Source organism: Nannospalax galili, unplaced genomic scaffold (assembly GCF_000622305.1).
Source record: "Nannospalax galili isolate Female #2095 unplaced genomic scaffold, S.galili_v1.0 scaffold281, whole genome shotgun sequence".
Taxonomy (NCBI): Eukaryota; Metazoa; Chordata; class Mammalia; order Rodentia; family Spalacidae; genus Nannospalax; species Nannospalax galili.
Genome location: NW_008349068.1, coordinates 5,644,601 through 5,652,379, shown reverse-complemented (window position 1 = coordinate 5,652,379; position 7,779 = coordinate 5,644,601). Strand labels below are relative to the sequence as shown.

Sequence of the window (7,779 nt, the reverse complement as noted above, 5' to 3'; positions counted from 1 at the left end):
CCACATGGCAGCTATGAACTGTCCTTAACTCCAGTTCCAGGGGAATCCGAAGCCCTCTTCTGACCTCCGCAGCATTGTTCACTCACATACATGCAGGCAATACACTCATACACATAAAATAAAAATAACAAATAAAATCTTTTTTAAAAAAGGAAGTGTTCTCAGTATGCCTTCTCTCCCCAATTTTCCTGCCCTGCCTCTACAGAGTTAGGTCCTGATATAAGTACTGGTTTTTTTGTTTTTGTTTTTGTTTTTTGTCCCTAAAGACAAGGCAAAAGTAACAATCATAACCACCAGGCTGGCCTTGAACTCACAGAGATCCACCTGCCTCTGCCTCCAGAGTGCTGGGACTAAAGGCATGTGCCACTGCACCCAGCCACACAGCACTCTTGAACTCACAGTAGCTATGATTACCAGCACAAGATCTGCACAAGACTGGCTCACTAATAGCCTATCATGGAGCTGGGAGGCAGTCACAAACTCCCACCCCTCCCTGAGGATTTAGACCTAGTTAATGGATGCTGGGGAGGAAGAGACATTTCTTCAGTGGTGTAGCACTGATAATTGCCCATGCTCCAATAAACAACCTCTCACCCATGCTCTTGAAGGAACTCACTTGGTTTAAAAAAAAAAAAAAAAAAAAAGACAAGAAAGCATTAAGGAGACTAGTTAGGAAGAGGAAGGGGATCAACAGGAGTGAGATGGTGATAAGAAATGTAACTAGGGTGAATATGATCCAACTACATTATATATATATATGTATGTAAAAGTCATAATGAAACTTATTGCATATAACTAACATATACTGAGAAATGAAATTATAAGGCCTAGCGATAGCTAAAATACATGATTTTCTTATCAAAAAATGAAGGTATGGGTCAGGCACGGTGGTGCAGCCTGTGATTCCATAACTTGAGAAGGTGAGGCGGGAGGATCCTGAGTTCAAGGTTACTATACACTACACAATGCACACAAGTTGAAGGCCAGTCTGGGCTACATTGAAATAATAAAAACCATAACAATAACAACAACAAGAACCCCAAACCAAAAGAAAGCTTATGGAAGAATAAAGGTTTTATTTGTTAATATTTTAGTACCATACAAAGGAATGGATTTCATTATGACATTTTCATACATATAAAGCATTGTACCACTATACTTTGATCATTTTTATCCCAGATCTTACCCATTTTCCTCCTACCCACTCTCACTGGTTCCCTTCTTTCCTTTTTGTTTCCTTTTCATATATCTTTTAAAAAATTTTTTAAATTTTGGTCTTTTTGAGACAGGTCTCCCTGCAGCCCCAGCTGTCCTGGAACTCACTATGTAGACCAGGCTGGCCTTGAACTCAGAGAGATCTGCCTGCCTCTGCCTCCCAAATGCTGGGATTAAAGGTCTGCACCACCATGCCCGGCCTTTTCCTATATATTTTTAATCTAGTTTTCACATATTAAAGAAAGCATATTTGTCTTTCTGAGTCTGGCTTATTTTGCTTAACAGGATGATTTCCAATTCCCTCCATTTCCCTGCAAATGAACAATTTCATTCTTATTTACATCTTAATAAAAGTGCCTTTAGGATACATACCACTTTGTCTTTATCCACTTGTCTATTGAAGGCCTTTTAAGTTTCATAATTTAGCTGTTATCAATAATGCTGCTCTGATTAAATCCACATGCAGATGCTGAGGGTCTTTTCTTGATAGAATGAAGTAGAGCCTTGGGAGGAGGCAAGGCATAGCAAGTTGTTTTTTTTTTAAAAAAAAAAAAAAGGTATTTTTTAATGTACACTAATTTATAAACTACAACATGAGTGTCTCTTCCAAACCTAATCTTTTCTAACCTAATCATTATAGAAGAAAAGTTTTCGGAGACTGGAGAGTTGGCTCAGCAGTTAAAAGCACTGGCTGCACTTGCAGAGAACCCGGGTTCAATTCCCAGCACCCATATGGCAGCTAACAACCATCTGTAACTCCAGTTCCAGGGAAATCCAATGCCCTCTCCTGACCTCCTCGGGCATTGCATGGCATGGGTGCACTTTCATGCATGCAGGCAATATATTCATACACATAAAAAAATAAAAATAATAAAAGTAAAATATATATAAAAAAGAAAATCACAAATTGTTGAGAACCTTGAATATCTGAGAGATAGGCTAGCTGATGTCATCTTTAATGATGTCACTCTATTACTATTATCAATGTTACTAGTATTACTAGTGCTCATTTGCACTGAGTATGTGACAAACACATGATATGCGTAATTCCGTTTATGCATGCCAGTGTCCATTAGCTAAAGACCTTCAGGAACTGCCTGCCTATAAGTGTTAAGTTTATGACTTGCTGCTTCCAGGGAGCATGTACACCCAGAGGAAGTGAGAATGTTTTCAGTTAACCAGTGTTAAAAGAAACTAGTCTAGGATCCGTACATTGGTTGCATAGTTTGAGGAAGGGCCTAAAAAAGTGGAAATCAGGATTGGAGATGTAGCTCAGTGGAATAGTGCTTGCCTAGCATGAGCTTGGGTTCAATCCTCAGGACTTCCACAAAAAGAAGAAAGAAGGAAAGAACACAAAAAAGCAAGAGAGGAAGGGAGGGAGGGAGGGAGAAAGAGAGGAAGGGAGGGAGGGAGGGAAAAAGAGAGGAAGGGACGGAGGGAGGGGCTGGAGAGATGATTCAGTGGTTAAGAGCACTGTCTACTCTTGCAGAGGACCTGGGTTCCAGTCCTAGAATCCACATGGCAGCTAACAACCATCCAATTGCAAGGGACCAGATGCCCTTTTCTGGCCTTTATGGGTATTTCACACATGAATGTACTCAACATGCGTGCAGACAAAGCACTCATGCATATCAAATAAAAATAAATTTTTAAAAGAAAGAAAACAAAAGCTCAAAACTTTAGCCAAGTGTGGTGTTACACTCCTGTAATTACAGTACTTAGGAGGCTGAGGGAGGAGGATCACAGTGAGTGAGTTCGAGGTCAGTGTAGGCAACACAATAAGACCCTATCTCAAAAAAAAAAAGTAGAAGCTTATTCTAAATTCAATGCTATCAGAAATCAGGGTTTTCCCACTGGGCACGGTATTAAATCTCCCCATGCAGGAGGGAAGCTAGAGCAAGCTAAAGCTGAAATTGATAAAGAAGTACTGTTAGGACTGGGGCTTTCCTTCAGTGGTAGCACTTGCCTACTATGTGTGAGGTCTTGTATTTGATTCCCAAAACTGCTAAAAAAAAAATTTTTTTTTTTAATAGTAGCTAATCACCTTGGCTGAGAGAGGGAGTGTTCGATATTCTGTGGGTGGAGTCCTGGCTTTGGTTTTGCCTATGCTTAGAAAAAAGTCATAATCTTAGAGTAACCTTGTCTAAAGTTTGTATTGGATGAAACTGTTTACATCTAATAGGTGAATAACAGGTCCTCTATAGAGGAGCCAGGTTAAAAAAAGTTTGCTTTTTCTTCTGTTCTCTTTCTCTCTCTCTCTCTCTCTTTCTCTCTCTCTCTCTCTCTCTCTCTCTCTCTCTCTCTCTCTCTCTATCTTCCACAAGGTAGTTCATGCCCTGAGAAGTGATTTCTGTTATTCCTGCAGCTACTCAGTGGCCTGCGTCCAGACAACCTGAGTCCAAAGCTCCCACTCTTACCCAGGAAGCTCTGGGCCTCCCCAGCCCTTGGAAGCACAAAAGCAGTTCATTAAGCAGCACACTTGACACTTGTCAGCTCTGGTCCCATGACCATAGAAACCTTTCCCTTGGTTCTTACCACAAGCTGACTACCAGGGGCTGATTTTGAGATGCACACAGTGCTCAGACCAAAGAGGAAGCTAATGATAGCTCTCAGAGCATCAGGTCAAAACAGTCAAAACAAACCAAAATCAGAATTGAGGTTTAAGTCCTGCACTGGGCCAGCAGATGAAGAAAAAAGTAAGGAACGCTGTTTTTTGTCATGCAGGGAAACTCATCAGTTCCTGAAGTATTCATTCTATCCCAGAATTCCAGCCTTCTGAAGTCTGGGGACACGTCTAGAAAGGCACAGGTTTTCCCCAGATTTACCAAGTATAATGGAATCAAAATGTAGAGACACGAATTTCAGGTCAAAATTTCAGACTGATGCTGATAAATTTAGAAAACTAAGAATTCAAATAAAGCAACACAGAGCAGTTCGACCAGGACAGCATCAGAACACACCAGTGACCCAGGCGAATCTGTAATCACCGCCGCCGAACGCAGCGTGTAAAAGAGATCCATAAAATCTCCTTGGCCCTGCGGGCCCCTTTGTGGTGTTCTTGCCAACGCAGCATCACTCCTGCTATATAGGCCGCGCTACATGCTCCCAGCACTGACCTCAGCACCGCCAACCAGCCATGGGGAAGGTGGGCAGAACACAAGCTAAACAGAAAGCAGGAGGAAACGACGCCTACACAAGGAACAAATGATCTCATCCACAATTGTTCTTCCCTTGCAGATCACCTTCTACGAGGGCCGCGGTTTCCAGGGCTGCTGCTATGAGCGCAGCACCGACTGCCCCAACCTGCAGCCCCACTTCAGCCGCTGCAACTCCATCCGCGTGGACAGCGGCTGCTAGATGCTCTATGAGCGCCCCAACTACCAAGGCCACCACAACTTCCCGCGGCTCGGGGACTACCTCGACGACCAGCAGTGGATGGGCTTCAGTGACTCCATCCACTCCTGCCGCCTCATCCCCCAAGTGAGTCCTGTTTGACTTCAGTTCAAGGGTCCTCACTGTATTACTGATGTGGAGTCCAGTGAAGGAGTTTTTCCTTTAAAAGTAGGGATTGAGTGGGTTTCAGTTGTGTGGGGAAGTCCAGGTGGATATAGGCAGGAAGCCAGAATTATAAGGAAGCATCTACTTAGAAGAAAGTCCATTATACTCTGATAGGTTAATTAAACTTGCCTTAATCAGTGTAATATTATAATGAGATATAAAACAAAACTTGGAAGTGGGAAGCTGGTTGGGCATAAGAAAGCAGTATTTCCAACGAATTCATTTTTGATGATGGGAAAGTTTCTAATAAGTGAATTAGACATGTTTCACTGTAGAGTAGGAAACACTGAAAAGCATGGCCATCATAGACTGAATAGAGGTAGTGCCCCATTTTGGAAAAGATTATTTTCCTTAATTTTGAAACTCAGCTAAATTCTGATTGTAAGTGGATATTTAAATCAACTTTCCACTGAAGTGTATGATTTCTTTAAAACCATACTTTAGTCAAGCATGGTGCTTCCTATCTACAATCCTAGCACTCAAGAGACTGAGGCAGGAGGATCTCAAGTTTGAGGCCAGTCTGTACTACAAAATAAAGTAAATCCTATTTTAGTGATCAATTTATATGTATATAAATTTGAGAAGTAATCGTTTTACTAAGAGAATACTAGTCAACACGTTATTTTTATTTCTTCCAACACACAGTTTAAAATGATGACAGGGAATTAGAAATGAAGATACTTGGTTCTTGATGGATTCTAACTTAGTTTTAACCTCCTAGAGAGGAAATACCACATGAGCAAGGGGGGATTCATAGTGCTAGCAGGAGGTCCATCAATGCTCAGCACTCAGCAATCTCAGAGCCTCAGATTTTATGCCAACAGCCTCCTGTCCCAGTCCACCAAAATCACCTGTTGTTTGCTAGGATGAGTTCTGAAAGAGGCTCAATTGCTTTTGCTGATCTTTCTTTCTGTGCCCGGAGCAGACAGGCTCCCACAGGATGCACCTGTAGGAGAGAGAAGACCACAAAGGACTTATGATGGAGTTGAGCGAGGACTGCTCCTGCCTCCATGACTGATTCCACCTCAGTGAGGTAGGCTCACTGCACATGCTGGAGGGCTGCTGGGTCCTCTATGAGATGCCCAACTATCAAGGCCGGCTGTACCTGCTGAGGCCTCAGGAGTATCAGCGCTACCAGGACTGGGGGGCTGTGGATACTAAGGCAGGCTCTTTGTGGAGGGTGGTTGATTTGTACTAAAATAGGTTAACACTACCATTTTCTCATTTTGGAACCTAATAAAGTATTTAGTTTGTATTATTGGCAAACCCTGACTTTGTTATTCTTTTATTGTGTACAAATACATCTACCTGTAAATGCTTCCTGTAAAAGGTTGAGATGTGAATGGGGGGAGATGGGGTCTGTTCAAGAACTTCTAAGTTGAGTTTGAACAAGTCACAGAAGTTGGGATAGAAGCCAAAGATATAGCTCAGTGTTAGAGCTTTTGTTCCATGTGCATGAAGACCCAAGTTCAATCTCCAGCACTAGGGTGGAGGGAAAAGAAGAAAGAAAAAGGGTGGAGGGAGGGTATACTTGCCTGAGAATGAAAAGGTAGGTCAAAACCAGAGGCATAGAACAGGTTGACTGCTAGACCAGAGGCAGACTTGAACAATATGGTCAAAGTTTCCTTCTAACCCAAAAAGAGGTTGGGGACTGCAGAAAAACCAATTTGACAAACAGCCTGTCAAGACTTTCAGGAACTAGTTTTGTTTACTGTAAAGCACAGCATTACCTAACTAAGGGCAGGGCTACCACCATCTTTGGCCATGCCTTTGTACAAAGTTAAAGCCCCTCTACTTTCTAAAATCATTTCCAGTGAGGAAGACTCTTAGTCAGTATCACCCCTGGCCAAATGTACCCAAACTGCCTGACTGTACTGCACCCAACATATTGAAGAATAAGAGCTCGTAGCTTCATTTTAAACAGATTTTCATGATTTATTATACTGCAGACGTGAAAAGGACTTCAACCGCAGGAAGAACAGGTTCAAGTTTAAAGGCACCTGAAGACAGCCACAATTTCTTTGATTGGGGTAAAATCTATTTGATTAGAAGCAAAGCCCTGCAAATAACAAAGTAAAAAACACACAGTTGAAAATCTTCTGGTCAGTAGAGAATCAACTTCTTTCTAATTTGAAAATTTTCCTCCAAAGTAAAACCACTGTCCTAGTTTCATTTCTGTTGTGGTGATAAAATACCTTGACAGAAAGCAACTTCAGGGAGAAAGGGAAGTCACAGCATCAGGAGCTGGAGATCGTTGTTCACATCACATCCATTGTCAAGAGCAGAAAGAAAGGAAGGCCATGCCTGCTCGCTCGCTTGCTTGCTTGTCCTCAGCTCAACTTCCCTGGTCTTATACAGTTCAGAACCCTCTGCCTAGGGATTGATGTCACCAAACTGGGCTGGGTCTTTTCACATCAATTAACTTAATTAAGACAATCCCCACAGCCACACCCACAAGCCAACCCAGTGTAGACAATCCTTCCTTAAGACTCTTTCCAGGTTATTCTAGGTTGTGTCAAGCAGACAATTAAAGTTAACCATCACAGCCACCAATGACCTTACTACAAGTTCTAGAGACAAAGAAGTAAATAGACCCTTCTAACGCCCTTCACTGACAATCCCTGTTTACACTAGATGTGCACCCTTCTGGAATCCTTCTCTTGTTCATAGAGCTGAACTTATGCAACACATATTAATTTACAATGCTTATTTGTTTATTTTTGAGACAAGATCTTGTTATGTTACCCATGGTGGCCTTGATCTCTTAATCTTCCTTCCTCAACCTCCTAAGTGATTAGATTATAGGTGTGTGCCCATGTAAGGCTGCAAGTTATGTTTAAATGTCATAAATATAGAGTTATATCTAGGTTAGTATCTTACTCTGTTTTGCAACTGAGTGGCACCCCATGGTTTGGAGGTCCCCTAAATTACTATATCTTTTCTCCACCGATTATTGGTTTTTTTTCCAGTATTTCTCTTATATACAATGATACAAACATGTCTTAT

The 7,779-nt window shown here is 41.8% G+C and overlaps 1 pseudogene; it reads left to right on the top strand.

The window, feature by feature from the left end:
* The window catches only part of LOC103744446, an 8,549-nt pseudogene extending 2,578 nt beyond the window's left edge, over positions 1 to 5,971 (top strand).
* Positions 5,972 to 7,779: the final 1,808 nt, after the last annotated feature.